This window comes from Callithrix jacchus, chromosome 14, assembly GCF_049354715.1.
Source record: "Callithrix jacchus isolate 240 chromosome 14, calJac240_pri, whole genome shotgun sequence".
NCBI classification, from domain to species: Eukaryota; Metazoa; Chordata; class Mammalia; order Primates; family Cebidae; genus Callithrix; species Callithrix jacchus.
The window spans coordinates 103,297,096-103,314,185 of NC_133515.1; the positions used below are offsets into that span (position 1 = coordinate 103,297,096).

A 17,090-nucleotide genomic window follows, 5' to 3' on the forward strand; every position below is an offset into this window, starting at 1 on the left:
AAGCACATTAGTAAGCCCAGCCCACATTCAAGGGAGGGAGGAGTAGGTGCCTCTTTCTGAAAAGAAGAGTATCAGATAATTTAGGGATATATTTCTAAGCTGCTCCCATAAACACAAAATACCCCCGATCTCCAAAAATTCCTGTAGGTTGTTCTGCCTGCACGCTCCTCCCTTGGTGGTTGCCTCTGATGCACGTGTAGACCAGTACTCAGCTGATGCCTGAGAGGCATTCCCTGCAGATCTCTGAACCACTCTCTGGGGCTCCTTCTTCTGCAGGTCTCTCCCCTGCATATTCTAGCTGCCTTGGCCTCCCTGAAGCCCGCACTCCATCTCCTGAGCTGGGCAGGCCCTTGGGCTCTTTTTGGGCTCTCTCTTCCTGCACTGCTGAGCTGGACCCCTGTGAGGCTGCTCTTATTGGCTTCCCCTGTCTTGTACTGCCTATTGTCCAGTGTCCACTAACTGTTATTTCAGACATTTGTTCAGCTTTCTGGCTGTTTTTAAGACAGGAGGGTAAGTCTGCTCCTCGTATTCCATCAGGACCAAAAGTAGAACTCCCCAGCAGCAGCACTGGCTCCTGAAAGTGAGTCAGTGGCCATGCAGCAGAGGGGAAACTCACACCCTCACATTTTCTTCTTTCTTTCTCTCTTTTTTTATACTTTAACTCTGGGATACATGTGCAGAATGTGCAAGTTTGTTTCATAGATATACACGTGACATGGTGGTTTGCTGCACTCATCAACCCATCATCTATGTTAGGTATTTCTCCTAATGCTATCCCTCCCCTAGCCTCCCATCCCCCAATAGACCCCAGTGTGTGATGTTCCCCTCCCTGTGTCCATGTGTTCTCATTTTTCAACTCCTACTCATGAGTGAGAACACGTGGTGTTTGGTTTTCTGTTCCTGTATTAGTTTGCTGAGAATGATGGTTTCCAGCTTCATCCATGTCCCTGCAAAGGACATGAACTCATCCTTTTTTATGGCTGCATAGTATTCCATGGTGTATATGAGCCACATTTTCTTTATTCAGTGTATCACTGATGGGCGCTTGGGTTGGTTACAAGTCTTTGCTATTGTGAGCAGTGCTGCAATAAACATATGTGTACATGTGTCTTTATAGTAGAATGATTTCTAGTCCTTGGGTATACCCAGTAATGGGATTGCTGGGTCAAATGGTACTTCTGGTTCTAGATCCGCACTGTCTTCCACAGTAGTTGAACTAATTTACACTCCCACCAACAGTGTAAAAGCGTTCCTATTTTGCTGCATCCTCTCCAGCATCTGTTGTTTCCCGACTTTTTAACGATCACCAGTCTTACTGGCATGAGATGGTATCTCATTGTGGTTTTGACTTGCATTTCTCTGATGACTGATGATGATGAGCTTGTTTTATATGTTTCTTGGCCACATAAATGTCTTCTTTTGAGAAGTGTCTGTTCATATTCTTTTCCCATTTTCTGCTGGAGTTGTTTGTATTTTTCTTGTACATTTGTTTAAGTTCCTTATAGATTCTGGATATTAGCCCTTTGTCAGATGGATAGATTGCAAAAATTTTCTCCCATTTCTATAGGTTGCCTGTTCATTATGCTGACAGTTTCTTCTGCTGTGCAGAAGCTCTTTGGTTTAATTAGGTCCCATTTGTCCTAATTTTGGCTTTTGTTGCCATTGCTTTTAGTGTTTTAGTCATGAAGTCTTTGCCCATGCCTATGCCCTGAATGGCATTGCCTAGGTTTTCTTCTAGGATTTTTATGGTTTTAGGTCTTATGTTTAATTCCTTAATCCATCTTAATTGTTGTATATGGTGTGAGGAAGGGATCCAGTTTTAGCTTTCTGCATATATCTAGCCAGTTTACCCAGCACCATTTATTAAACAGGGAATCCTTTCCCCATTGCTTGTTTTTGTGAGATTTGTTAAAGATCAGATGGTTGCAGATGTCACACCCTCATTTCTAATCCGACATTACCTCTTTTCCTCCTCCTGGTTCACTTCCCCATAAATGTAATGTCCTTTGGCATGCAATTCTATTAGCACATCTGCGTTTAGCACTCCAGGCTTTATCCTTCTTCCCAGCTTTCCCCACCCTTAGAGTCCACAGGGTTCTCCTTTGCCATTCCCAGGGATGATATTTAAACCATTAGACATGCCCTGAGCATGAGCTAATCAGAGCAGACACCAGCCACACAGAGCAGGGACACGCTGGCTTATAGAGGGGGCTGCAAAGGGAAGGGGGTAAATATAAGAGATGAGATGGCAGGAATGAGGCCACTTAGGGGACTGGGGACAGTGACTGCAATGGGTACTTCTAAATTTCTAAGATTTCAATCATTGGCAAGGCCATATCAGTGTATACCAGATGAATCTACCAAAGAAGAAAACACTTTTGGAATTGCTTTGCTTTGGCTGAGAAATGCATCTGCTGTGGACTGAATCTTTGTTTCCCCCAAAATTCATCTGTTGAAGCCCTAGTCCCCAGTGTAATGGTATTAGGAAATGGAGCCTTCGGGAGGTGATTAGGTTTAGATGAGCTCATGAAGGTGGGTTCTCCATGACAGGATTTGTGCCCTTAAGGGAAGAGGAGGAGCCCAGAGCTCACTCTATGTCATGTGAGGACAGTGGGCGAAGGCAGCTGTCTGCAAACCAAGGAAAGTGGGCATCACCAGAACCCAACTATGCAGGCACCCCGATGGCAGGCATCCAGCTCCAGAACCATGAGATGTAAATTTCTGTGGTTTAAGCCACCCAGCCTATGATACGAGTTCTAACAGCCTAACCTAAGACAGCATTCTAAAGAGACCGGAAAAGAAGCTCACATCCTAAAGGGCATCAAAATGGTTTCAAATCCACAAAGTCAACCTGGACTGAAGGCACCAATGCTCAATTCTTCCCCAGGCTGCCCCAACACAGAGCTCACCAACCAGCCATAGAAACCGGAACCCCAACGAGGACGGAGACCCAGGCATCTAGGATCACCTCCCCCTTGACTTCCACCCTGCATTTCAGTAGAAGAAAAGCCTGGCGGACTAGTGCCTCCTGAATCACCTTCCTGTAAATAGCAGGCTTAGTATTGGGGAAACTCCCAGAAGATACTGTTTTTACTTAAACAATATCAAACCCCTACCCCACTCCACCATCCAGAGACCAGAAACCTTTCACATGTAATTCCTAAAACTGTAAACCCAAGACCCTTTCATATGTGATTTCTAAGGCTGTAAACCTAAGATCCTTTCAAGTGTAATATCTAGAGTGGAAGCCTACATAAAGGCAGAGCTTCTCTTTGTTAGGGGAGCTGGGTCATTTAAACAAATCATCGCCTGGCTCCTGGCGTAATAATAATAACAAACATCTTCCTTCCCAGTCGGTGTTTGAGAGGTCTGTTTTTCCGTGGCCGCTCCTGCTACACCAAAGCTAAGGTGTCAGTCCAACCTCAGTGAGGGAAGCTGACTTCCAGATAAAATCAGGTTTCTACAAAGAAGACACTGTACAGCCTATTACAGTACTTGGACATCTGAGCCAGCCCCCATCCAGGGCAATAGCTCAAGCACTAGTCACCTCAAAGGTTATCAGCAGATAAACCTTTGAACTCAGTTAGGATAAAATCTCCAGTGCTAAGTGATATAACCATTTATCAGCTCTAAAGAATGATTAGGAAAGCAGAAAGAGACTGAATCTGCTAACAAATCTTATCATTTCAAGGGGAGAATATAGATGCTATTTGCCTATAGCCATTCACTTTGGCATGTGCCTGTTGCCTAGAGCCCTAGTACAACCTCTTTCACTGTTGACCTAGAACCTGGGGTTGGTGAGGAGAGTAACTGCACTCTGAGGACTTCATTCATCTCACATTTCCCCTATTCCACAGTGCCCAGTGTATGCCAGACCAACAGAAAGGTCTCAGAAGACTTGTTGAAGGACTAATGAGTTGGTTGGCTCAGCTCAGTTAGCACAGGAAAGGGACAAAGCACGTAGGAGGGCTATTGTCAATCTCCTAGATTCAAATGTTCCTGTGTACTTAGGAAAGCAAAATTGAATTTTCTTTTAACCTAAAGGTTAACATCAATATAATATATAATAAAACCACATATGTGTAAAAGGAGCATCAAAGATGTAAGAGGAACATTATCCCTCTCCGAGGGTGCCATGGGAACACTTTCTAAATAACCTTCTGGTTTCTGCATCCCTTGTTCCTTCTGTCTCATCAAAGGAGCTGCGCAGTTGTAGCTCAACTGTTCCTTTCCAATGCAAGGGTAAATACAAATCCAAAAAGTTTTTTGAATTCTCTCTCATGCAATAAGGGAATGAGACTGCCTTCCTCCCCCTTCTCTAAGAGCATTTACTGTAGGAAACGCGTCATTGTAAATTCTTTCTCTGGGCCAGACACGGTGGCTCATGCCTGTAATCCCAGACTTTGGGAGGCCGAGGCAGGCGGAACACCTGAGGTCAGGAGTTCAAGACCAGCCTGGCCAAAATGGAGAAACCCTGTCTCTATTAAAAATACATATATATTTCTCTGTCCCTTTGAGAAGTTATAAATCTTCTGAAAAGCTAAATAAGCCTGTGGCCACCTGTAAGACTCAGGAGTGTTTCCCACGATCCCTGGAGGCCACCTCTTTGAAATGTAAACATCAGGGAAGACAGCATCCAATCTTCTAATTTGCATGAGAAGATAAGCAGCACCTGTTTCGCAGGGGACTGTCTCCAAGTTGCAAAACTATCTCCTGTCTAGATGGGGTGGTTTTTGTCCTCTTGGGTAAAAGCAATTAGCTAATGCAGGTTTATCAGGTGAATTCAAGATGAACTGAAAGGACAAAGGGTGCCATCAAGTCTCTTACTTGAGGACTGGTTATGGTTTACCTTCAGAACATGTATGCAATGGGTTGTATTTGCTTGGCTATAAAAGGTGTGTTTCTCTCTGTCACATTATTATTACTATCCTCCACCCTTCATCCTATGTGTCCTCGACGGGGTAAGTGAGGACATGAGAAGGAAAGGCGGTCATTGGTTAGAGTCCCTCACGCTCTAACAGTAGCTTTGAAATGACACATGGCAATGTGAATAAATGAAGGTCTCTAAAAATACAAAGTGGTCTCTTTCAATTCATGGCCAAATGCACAATACCCTTTCCTGGAGAATCATCAAGTGAGGTACTGGGAGAAAGAACAGAGGATGTGACATCGGAAGAATCGGCTTTGTATCCCAGCCCTGCCCCTTACTAGCTGTGTGACTTTGTCAAGACATTTAACTACATCAAATTTCATTGATTGTGTCTTTTACAAGATCTCTTGGATTCCTTTCATTGTTACTTTCCATATAGTGAAACAGGTGCTCACACTGCTCTGTAGGGAGTGCCAAACAGCCTGTGAGCCTCTAGTCTTTGGAAAGAAAGCACAGGAGCTGGGTGCAGTGGCTCATGTCTGTGATCCCAGCACTTTGGGAGGCCAAGATGGATGGATTGCTTGAGGCCAGGAGTTCAAGACCAGCCTTGGCAACATGGCAAAATCCTGTTTCTACTAAAAATACAAAAATTATCCGTGTGTGGTGGTGCACACCTGTAATCCAAGCTACTTCAGAGGCTAAGGCAGGAGAATCTCTTGAACCCAGGAGGCAGAAGTTGCAGTGAGCTGAGATAGTGCTACTGTGCTCTCAGCTCACTGCAACCTCTGCCTCCTGGGTTCAAAACTAAGACCTTGTCTCAAAAAAAAAAAAAAAAGGAAGGAAGGAGAGATGGAAGGAAGAAGGGAAGGAAGGAAGAAGGAAGGAAGGAATAGAGTCATGGAACTGGACAATTATATGTGTATGGGACAATACTAATGCATTATTGTGCAGGCCAACTAGTGATGGGTGTGTGTGTGTGTGTGTGTGTGTCTTTGTGTCTATACACTTTCATATTGCCACACTAAAACCAGATTCATATATGAGGTGTTAAAACATTCCTGGGAACACAGCAAGATAGAAAAACCTAACTCTCATAATCCTGCTTGGGAATAATACTCTATCTAGTTTCAAAAGGAATACTTGAATCAGCTGCAGGGGGAAAGGAGTAGAAACCTTAGGACGCATGCTCAAATTACATCAAGCAGTTGCTAAACCCACAGGTGGGGTGCGTTTTGCTGAGTGGAGAGTAAACATTTCCGGGAGTGGGAATGGAATTGTTCAGGTAGAAGAGCCAGATATTGACGCCAGCAACTCTCCCCCATGTCTTTTCCGCCATGACCTTCCTTCCAAATACATGTAGAAATATTGGTCCAAGGGGGCTCACAAGTTTTGGTTTGGCCCCATACACGCACATACACACACACACACACACACACACACACACACACAGAGAGAGATGGATACTTGTAATTCTGGTTATTGTGTTTGGAATAGTCCATCAGGAAATTCAAGCTCTACACAAGAACAATGACCAACTCTTGTTCTTTTTTAAACTAGGAAGTACCTCTCTAGATATCAGTAATGAGGCATTTCACCTCACTATAATGTGGCACAAGACACATGCATCTTGGACACCAACCAGCAGGATTTTACTATGATATTGCCATTTATCGGGTGGTCCCTTGGCCTGACAGCAACTTACGAAAAGAGCTTACATTTATTAATTGAATATTGCTATGGAATAGGCATTTCCAAACCCTTTGTAGACTTATCTCATCATTTTGATCCTACAGCAACTTCACTAGGTAAGTACTATTATTATTTCTACACACTGACGAGGAAACACATGTCACTTAGAAAACAAAGACAGCTGGGAAAAAAGCCTGGACCTGTCCGTCCCTGACTTCAAGGATGTCATAATCTAGACTAGACAGCTCTGAACCGGAAGTCCAGAGTGTCCAAAGGTGGAAAGCAGAAGCATGAACTTGGATATGGAAAAGTTACATCTTAATTTCCCTAACTTCTAACTGAAATGTAGTATTTCTTTCCATTGTAAATATAGGTAACAAATAGCAATAGTATTAACACTACACACAACCACCACCTCCAACAACAACAGAATCAAGATATGTTCTCACCACATCAAAGTTATTGCACATATTGCAAGATATGACATAACTCATCATTACTTAAAAATTGTGATTGTCAATTGCAACAAAAACCAAACTGACAAATGGGATCTAATTAAAGAGCTTCCTCACAGCAAAAGAACCTAGGATCAGAGTGAACAGGCAACCTACAGAATGGGAGAAAATTTTTGCAGCCTATCCATCTGACAAAGGACTAATATCCAGAATCTATAAAAAACTTAACAAATTTACCAGAAAAAAAACAAACAACACCACCAAAAAGTGGGTAAAAAATATGAACAGACAAAAATATTAAAACAGATTTATGCAGCCAGCAAACATTTGAAGAAAAAAACCTCATCATCACTGGTCACTACAGAAATGCAAATCAAAACCACAATGAGATACCACCTCATGCCACTCAGAATGGCGATTATTAAGAAGGCAGGAAACAATAGATGCTGGAGAGGATGTGGAGAAATAGGAACGGTTTTACACTGTTGGTGGGAGTGTAAACTAGTTCAACCATTGTGGAAGACAGTGTAGTGATTCCTCAAGGATCTAGAAATAGAAATTCCATTTGACCCAGCAATCCCATGACTGGATATATACCCAAAGGACTATAAACCATTCTACTGTAAAGACACATGCACATGTGTGTTTATTGCAGGACTATTTACAGTAGCAAAGACTTGGAGAACCAACCCAAATGCCCATCAATGTTAGACTGGATAAAGAAAATGAGGCACATATATACCATGGAATACTATGCAGCATGTCCTTTGCAGGGACATGGATAAAGCTGGAAGCCATCATTCCCAGCAAACTAACACAGAAACAGAAAACCAAACATTGTATGTTCTCACTCATAAGTGTGAGCTAAACAATGAGAACACATGGACACAGGGAGGGGAACAACACACACCAGGGCCAGTCGGGGGGTGAGGGGCAAGGGGAAGGAAAGCATTAGAACAAATACTTAATGCATGTGGGGTTTAAAACCCAGATGATGGGTTGATAGGTGCAGCAAACCACCATGGCACATGTATACCTATGTAAAAATCCTGCACATTCTGCATATGTATCCCTGAACTTAAAGTAAAATATATTTTTTTAATTGTGCTTGTTATTAAACCTGCTTCAGGGGCAAAAACACTGAGCAAGTCAGCCCTCTGAGAACCAAGGGCAGGGTGCCTGCCTACCACTGAGGCTTAATGGGAACAGCAGAGAATTTCTGCCCCTCCCTACCCCACATCTTCAAGCTGACTAGAGCAAGAGCAGCAGAACAGAAGAGAGAGTGACACGCAGAAAGACGCTCTCCAAGGTATAGTGCAGAGGGTGGGACCAAAGCTGATGTAAAGTAGGTGTTCTGCTGGGCTGGCTCCTGGCTCATGCCTGTGATCCCAGCATTTGGGATGCTGAGGTGGAAGGATCACGAGGTCAGGAGTTCGAGACCAGCCTGATAAACAAGGTGAAACCCAATCTCTACTAAAAATTCAAAAAAAATTAGCTGGGCATGGTGGTGCGCACCTGTAATCCCAGCTACTCAGGAAGCTGAGGCAGGAGAATCACTTGAACCCAGAAGGCGGAGGTTGCAGTGAGCTGAGATCACTCCACTGCACTCCAGCCTATTAAAAAAAAAAAAGAAAAAAAAAAAGAAAGCAGGTGTTCCTCTGACAAACCAAACTGCACCCTTACACATGAGGTACTTCCATAGGAATTAGAAGGCTGTGCTGCACAGAGGGCAGACATAGCAACAACGAACTTCATACCTAGCCCAGCTTCTACCTAGAGTAACTCAAGCCCCCAACACCAAAGGCCTCCCAGAAGAAAAAGCAGAAACAGCATCATTTCCAGAGGGAAAACAAAAGCGATCTTCGTTTCCACAGTTCTACACAAGATGTTCAGCTTTCAAGAGAAAGTTATAAAGCAAAGAGAAAGTCAAGAAGAACACACTTCCAAGAGACAGAGCAATACTAACTAGGCTCAGATGTGACACAGATGTTGGAACTCTCTGACATGGACTTTTAAAATAAAACCTATGCTTAATGTGTTGATGTCTCTAATTGCATGAGTATACAACGCCCTGGAGGAGATGAGGTGTGCAATAGACAGAGTCAGATGAAAACCTTCACTGGAGACATGGGAACTGGAAGCCCCAAGTCCAAATGTCAGAAATGAAAACGTCTTAACAAAGGTGGGCAGTGACCTCAGCGGGCTCCTCACGAGACCCAATGCAGGGACAAAAGAACCACTGAAGCTGGAGGGAGGTAACAGAAGTTACCCAAACTGAAACACAGAGGAGAAAGAGTGAGAACAAAAAAGGAAACCGAACAGGAATGGGGCATCAAAGAGCTGTGGGGTTGGTATCAACATACGCAAAATGAAATCTCACGAGGAGAAGAGAAAGAGAGTAGGGCAGAATAAATAAATAATAGCCTTGAATTTTCTAAAATCAATGGCAGACACCAAACTATAGATCCAAGAAGCCCAGAGAACACCAAGCAACCAAGCAGGTTAAATGTCAGCACACACTCACACATGCATGCGCACACACAGTAACAGGCATTTTCTATTTGAAATTTAAATAAAATGCAAATAAAATTTTATACTTGAAATCAAAATGAGAAAATAAAAGCAAAGAGACTATCTTGAAAGCAGCCAAGAGAAAAGGCAAATTATATAGAGGAATAAGGTAAGAATTACAACAGATGCTCATCAGAAACCACGTAAGAGAGCCAGGAAGCAAATACTGCAGGCTTTGTAGGTCACATGGGCTCTGTGGCATCTATTCTACTCAGCCATTGTAGGGGAAAAGCAGCCATGGATAAGACAGAACCAAACGGGTATAACTTTGCTCCAATAGAACTTGATTTACAACACAGGTGGCAGGCCAGATATGGCCCATATGTCATTGTTTACCAATCCCATGTCTAAAGCAAAAATAGTAGCGATGCTCTGTATGTTAATTGCATATGTGGAAATAAAAGCAGACAGAATTGGAGGAAAGATTTCGGAATATATGATTACAAGGTCTTTCCCCTTTACGTAAAGTGCTATAATGTTATTTTTAAGGTAAATTATAACGTTTTTCCCCTTTTAAAATTTTACTTGAAGTTCTGAGATACATGTGCAGAATGTAATGTATCTCAGATATGTATGGGTAAACATATGCCATGGTGGTTTGCTGCACCTATCAACCTGCCATCTAGGTTTTAAGCCCCTCGTGCATTAGGTATTTGTCCTAATGCTCTCCCTCCCCTTTCCCCCCAACCCCTGACAGGCCCCAGTATGTGATGTTCCTCTCCCTGTGTCCATGTGTTCTCATTGTTCAATCAGGACATAGGCATGGGCAAAGACATCATGACTAAAACACCAAAAGCGATTGCAACAAATGCCAAAATTGACAAATGGAATCTAATCAAACTAAAGAGCTGCACAGCAGAAGAAACTAACATCAGAGTAAATAGGCAACCTTCAGAATGGGAGAAAACTTTTGCAAGCTACCTATCAGACAAAGGTCTAACATCCTGAATCTACAAGGAACTTATGCATATTTTAAGGTAAATTATAATTAGACACATAAATTAGAAGTATTTGAGCAGGGCCGGGCATGGTGGCTCACACCTCTAATCCCAGCACTCTGCGAGGCCAAGGTAGGTGAGTGGATCACAAGGTCAGGAGTTCCAGACCAGCCTGACTAACATGGTGAAACCCCGTCTCTACTAAAGATCAAAAAAATTAGCTGGGCGTGGTGGTGCATGCCTGTAATCCCAGCTACTCAGGAGGCTGGGGAAGAATTGCTTGAACTAGGAGGTGGAAGGTTGCAGTGAGCCAAAATCATGCCATTGCACTCCAGCCTGGGCAACAGGGCAAAACTCTATCTAAAAAAAAAAAAAAAAAAGGAAGCAGCAGCATTTGAGCAATCACTAAAAAGTATATATAGGATAAAATCAATAGGGAGATAAAATAGAATTGTAAAAAGTATTTAGTTAACTGAAGTGAAGGGAAAAAAAGAGAAAAAAACAACAACAAAGAACAGATGCACAAATGTAAAACAGCTGGACCAGGTGCAGTGGCTCATGCCTGTAATCCCAGAAGGCTAAGGCAGGCAGATGGCTTGAGCTCAGGAGTTCGAGACCAGCCGGGGCAACATGGTGAAACCCCATCTCTACCAAAAATACAAACAGTTGTGGGGGTGGCACAAGTCTGTGGGTCCAGCTACTTGGGAGGCTGAGGTGGGAGGCTTGCTTGAACCCAGGGAGTGGGGGAGGTTGCAGTGAGCCGAGATCATGCCAGTGCACTCCAGCCTGGGTGACAGAATGAGACTCTGTCTTAAAAAAATTTTTTTAAAGAAACAGGTAGTAAGATAGAGGATAGAGGATTTAAATCCAGCTATGTAAAAAATCACAATAAACATACCAGTTAAAAGATGGAGATTGTCAGATTGGATGAAAAAGCAAGACCCAGCTGTATAATGACCACGGGAAACCTACCTTAAATATTAGCATGGAACTGTGACATGGATACATGACTCTATGCATTGGTCCAAACACACAGAACTGTACACTACAAAGAATATTGCTGTTATGTGCATTTTAACAGCCAGATGGGATGTGGTGGTAAAGATGGCATGCAGATTGACGAGTGAATCTCTCGGTATCACACATGAATCTCATAACTACACCAGGGAGAGCAGAGAAGAATGGAGCTGGCCCAAGTGACTCTGGCAAGAAGTGTTTCAACTGGGTGCCATAAGGCAGGAGACAAGAAGAACAGTATGGCAAACCAACGAAATCCCTGAATACGAAAAGTCCGCCCTCCGTACCTGCAGGTCCTGTTTCCCACCAATACCATATTTGTCGACCTACAGTGGCTGGACCCATGGATGTGGAACGGTGAATGTGGAGGGCTAACTGTACTTTATTTGGGTACCAGGATTGAAAAAATAAGTGAATCAATTTCAGATAATAGGAGCAGAGTTTCTCACTGTTGGAGAAAGAAGTTACAAAGAAAGAAAGCAGGAAGGTGAATGCACCTTGTGTCTGAATTGGAGTCAGATATAAACTCATGGGTTTTAAAATATGGACAGATGATAGGTTAGACAGGTGGATGGATGGATAAAGTGGAGGTACATGTGTGTATTCGTGGTTCCTAAAATAAATATATTTTCTCTTTTCCACTGGGAGGGCCTAGAAGCAGTGACACCCCAATAGCACTGAGCACACAAGCACCCCATGTCTTGGGTTTCCAATAAAAAGGATCATTGGAGAACTGATTGATTCCAGAGTCATAGCAGACAAAAAGCCACATGAGTCTTGAGGATCTTATGATAAGGAGGTGCAAAAGAAAAGAAAATAGAAGGGAGATGAGAGGAGAGGAGAGGAGGGGGGGAGGGGAGGGGAGGGGAGGGGAGGGGAGGGGAGAGGGAAAAAAGAGCAAAGGTGTTGAAATAACACAGGAGATTAGATTAGAACCAAAATAATTTTTAAGATGAATAAATCCATACTGATATAAATAATAACTGAATAAAACAATGAATGGTGAAAACAGTGCTTTTCTATAAAGAATTCCAGTTAGTGCAGGTAGAAAGACAGAAGGAAACAGAAAATCACCATTAGAATGCCCCATTAATCATTACTGCAGCAGGGTCCATTGAGGGAAGGTAAGGCTAGTGGGCAAAAGTAAAGAAGAAAGGGGATATTTACATAGTCTCAAATATTTACATAATCTCAAATTACTTTGTAATTCCCTAGTAATCACAAAGGGAAATTTCAGCAGAAAACCTGGGACACACCCCTTTAATCAAGTGCTCAGGGTTGATCTCCAGCATTGCACGTCCACACCATGTGCCCTATAGGCACTGAAAAGGGCACACACCTTGTGGCCTTCATCCCAAAAATACATAATCATGAAAACATGATACAAACCAGAATTGAGGGACCCTCTCACAAGGTAACCGACAAGTACGCTTCAAAATTATCAAGATCATGAAAGACTAGGAGAGAATGGGGAACTGTCACAGCTTGGAGGAGACCATGATGGAGGCATGACAACTCACTGCATCGAGGATCGTGGATCAGGCCTTGGACCAGAAAACCTAAACTAGTAGAAAAACTGGCAACTTTTGAATCAATTCTGGGGCTTAGTTTTAAAAAAAAATAACTGGCTCAACATTGCCACATATTCCTACTGTCCATGGTTGCTAAAGTCCAGAGGCTGGAGGAGTTTGGGAGGGGGAGGAGGGCTGAGAGGGTGCTGGGGTGGGAAGAGAGGCAGAGGCTGCTCTTAAACAGATGGGATCTGATCCAGACCTGGAGGAGCTTTGGATGACAACCAGGAGAGATGAGCAGAGAGGAGATGGGGGAGGCGGAGAGTGTGGCTGGGAGCAGCAGCGGAGCAGCACCTTCAGCAGACGTCAGGCAATGGGAAAGTTCAGAATGTTTTAGGATTCACTTGCAGGTTATTGAACAGATCTATGGGTTTGTTGAGCTGTTAACATGGGAAGACAGGCCGAGACCAATTCGTCCTGGCCAAAGACGGCAGCCTAAGGAGTTAGCGTTTTGTCCTGAAGACCCTGGAGAGCCATGAAAAAGCTTCTCAACAGGGAGTTGAACATAAGAAACCTCTGTTTTATTAAACGAATCTGGCTATGGTGGGCATTTCATATGCGGGGCAGCAGCTGAGGTAGAAAGGGCTTCTATGATGGGCCAGATGGTCAGTGATCGGGTGAAGCTATGACCATGAATTGATTGCCATGGAGAACTGATGAAGGGACAGTGTGTTTCCATCGTTTTGAGCGATGAGAATTGATCACTCCAGCAATAACGTTGCCAGTCACCACACAGGCTCAAGGTGGGGCCAAGGCAGCCTCCCTGCGGGCTTTACGTCCTGATCCTGCCCTGTGAGATGAGAGCCCTGGTGGCTTTATCTCTTAGATGTCTTCTTATATTTAGGAAAGCTGGATCTTCATTGGTTTCCACATCCATCCATAAAAGAAGGGCAAGAAATCCAGGGAGAAAAAACTGATTCCGGGATTGTGCCCATGTGTTTCCCTGCCAGGAGCCCTGGAGCGTCAGACCATTCTGGCTGGCTGTTTCAAAAAGTCTCTGACAACCACCTTTTCCCAACTCAGAAACAAAACAGAACAAACAATCTACTACCTTAAAATCCCAATGGATTTTAAACACACTCCTATGAGTGTGTTTTTGCTGGTTGTTTTTGCCTGAGTAATGGTTCCCAGTGCTACATAAAACTCTAGGGACCCCTCTTTCTCATGGAGAGGGAAAGGGTGAGGGGATCCAGAGACAGACTTCACCGACTTCCACCGGTGCTGTGGGCTTGCTCTGAGTCCTGGATTGAGAATGAAAGTTCTCCCTCCTGCTTCTTGTCCCTCTAAGAGAAATTAGGCTCTGAGGATTCCTGTCAGGCTCCAACTTGGAGAGTTCCCTGTCCCTGAAAATCCTCTCAGCATCGCAGGCTGGCCCATGCTTCCAAATGACAATTCCTTCACATTCCCCATGTTAATAAGATAAAATATTGGGGGAAAAAATTACCGTCTACATTAGAACTTTTTTTTTTTTTAAGATGGAATTTTGCTCTTGTTGCCCAGGTTGGAGTACAGTGGCGTAATCTCAGCTCACTGCAACCTCCACCTCCCAGGTTCAAGCGGTTCTCCTGCCTTAGCCTCCCAAGTAGCTGGGGTCACAGGTGCGTGTCACCACGCCCAGCCAATTTTTGTATTTTTAGTAGAGACGGGGCTTTGGGGTTTCGCCATGTTGATCAGGCTGGATGGTCTTGAACTTCTGACCTCGAGTGATCCACCCGCCTTGGCCTCCCAAAGTGCTGGGATTGAGCCATCACACCCAGCTACTTTAGAATTTTATAAATATGAACAATAGTTTATCATTCTTATAAGAATTCTTGAGAAAGCATCCAGTTACACTGAAAAGCTGGAGAGACCTGTCTAAAAGCCCACAGCAAACCAGCAAACAAAGAATAGAGTCAAAATTCCCCATCTTGTTGCACGGCTCCAGTCTCCCGAATTTTCAGTCACTGCCCCCCGCCCCCCACCAGTGATCCAGTCAGTGCCTGAGAAGCCCGAGTCGGGGAAGTGTTGACCCGTGTCACCAGGAAGCTCTGGAAGCATTGCCATTCTCCACCCTCCCTGCCTGCCCTTTACCTTAGCTTTCAGAGGAAAGTCTCATCGCCCATCAGAAGGCACATGGTCAGGACCCCGCTCAGCTTCCATTAACTTCAGATGATGGTCCCTGCTCATGAGAACCTGGGTCTCCTGGTAGATTCTCCTTTTTCTTCTGATTTTCTAGTTCTCAGCAGGCTGGGCCACTGCTAGGTGACTGCTGTTAGGACAGGCATGGCTAGTGCTGGTCTTGCCCTTCATTCTCTCTTCCCTCTTGCTCCTTCCCTCAGCCTGCCTCCTCCCCTCCCATCCTCTCTTCCTCTCCAGCTAGCTCTCATCTATGCTCTGTGCACAGGTTCTCAAAGGCCATTGTTGGGTGGCAGGATTCTGAGGCCCCCCACGGGGACTATGACATCAGCATTTAGTGGTGCTCAGAGGAGGAGAGAAAGAGATGAAGAGGAGTGAACAGGGCTGCCGCAGGGAGCATGCAGGAGGCCAGTCCTGGATTTGAACTCGAGCCTGGTCCACACCAGAGGCCAATAGAAGGCTTGGAGCACAGCAGGGGCAGGTTCTTTTATGAAATCGCATTTCTCCTCATTGATCTCTGAATTCACAGCAAGCTAACTAGAAGGGATTTTCAATTCAGAATGTTGCACTCCAACAAGTTGAGAAAACATTGAGGGAGGGAATTACAGAAATTTGATGGTATCTACTCAGTTTGATATTGAGATTTTTGTAATAAATGCTGAATAGAAAAGGCATCAAGTCCCTAAAGATGAGCTCTTTGAAATGCCTAAATCTAAATCAGAGGGATAAAATAATGAATCATTACAGGATACAATTTTTGAATTATTGTCCAATCAACTGAAATTAGGAGTTTTTAATGTATTAAAATGGAAAGGTATTCAACAGAATGGAATCCTTTAAAATATGACGGTACTGCCACTGAAGCATCAGAAGTCTGCTCAGGCGTGACCCTGGGAGCCCACTTTTTTTTGTGCTCCTCCTTCGAAGTCTTTAAAAAATGCTTAGGATTCAAGGGGGTTTCTTCTCATTAGCAAGACTTAGGCACAATCACTGTGCCTAGTTCGAAATGTCTACATCAGAGTAGAAAGTGCAACTTAGAGACATCAGTTCATGAACCATGGGTCACCTCATTCTTTGGGAAAATGCAAAGGCAAGCCCTTAGTATGCCGGGCATACAATACCTGCTTGCCCCTCTCCACTCTGAGCAGTGCTTTTGAACCTTGATGGGAAAGCCACATTTGGAAGGTAAGTTCTTACAGGGAAAGAGATTCGTTTTTGTTTTGTCTCTAGCTCATGGTCCCCTGGACAGATCCATAGTCGCTGCAGAGTCCTACAAAGCACGCTTTAATGTTCAAAGGCAGGGCAGTAGGTTCTAGTCACATCGTGGGATTTGTACGTTGCCTTGTTGACTTGTTATTATGCAATAGCATCTTTTAAGTCGTGCAAATCTACCACATTCGGCTGTCCTATATAAGAGAGTGTGAGTGTTCCTAAAATATTTACCGATCATTTGTTCTAAGTGCTAGGCTCTTCTGTAGGATTTCCAGATCATGTCAACCCTTCCTTATTCAAATTTGGGAGCCAAAAAACATTCACTTGCTTCTGAAATAATGATTCTCATCCTCAAAAGTGTACAGTGTTCTACTGAGACTGAAAAGGGTGTCACTGAAGCTTTATGTTCAATGGGCTACAAGATTCTGGCTTATGTAATACTCCCACAAGCCTTAGCAGAGTAAGATCAGGTAGCTTTGCATTTTCCCAACCCCGTGATCTTGGGCTGCACAAATACACATCTATTAGCCGGAAACAAAGGAATTCATTTCTCCTGGGCTTCTCTGCGGGCCATACCACCCTTCGCAAACTGCAGTCCCTACTGGCCATCATACTGCAGACCCCTGAGGATAACGGCTCTCCTGTTTGAAAG

General features: G+C 43.9%; 1 protein-coding gene across 30 annotated transcripts in view; it reads right to left on the bottom strand.

The window, feature by feature from the left end:
• LPIN1 (lipin 1) overlaps nt 1–17,090 on the bottom strand; it is a 160,451-nt gene that overhangs the window by 90,661 nt on the left and 52,700 nt on the right. For 6 of the 30 annotated variants that reach the window (XM_078348484.1, XM_078348483.1, XM_078348465.1 and 3 more), the window contains exon 1: nt 15,182–15,475. The exons of the other annotated variants lie outside the window; for them this stretch is intronic. The gene's annotated coding sequence lies outside the window, so the exon portion shown is untranslated. Of the gene's footprint in view, nt 1–15,181; nt 15,476–17,090 lie in introns of those variants that run through there. 30 annotated transcript variants of the gene reach the window in all.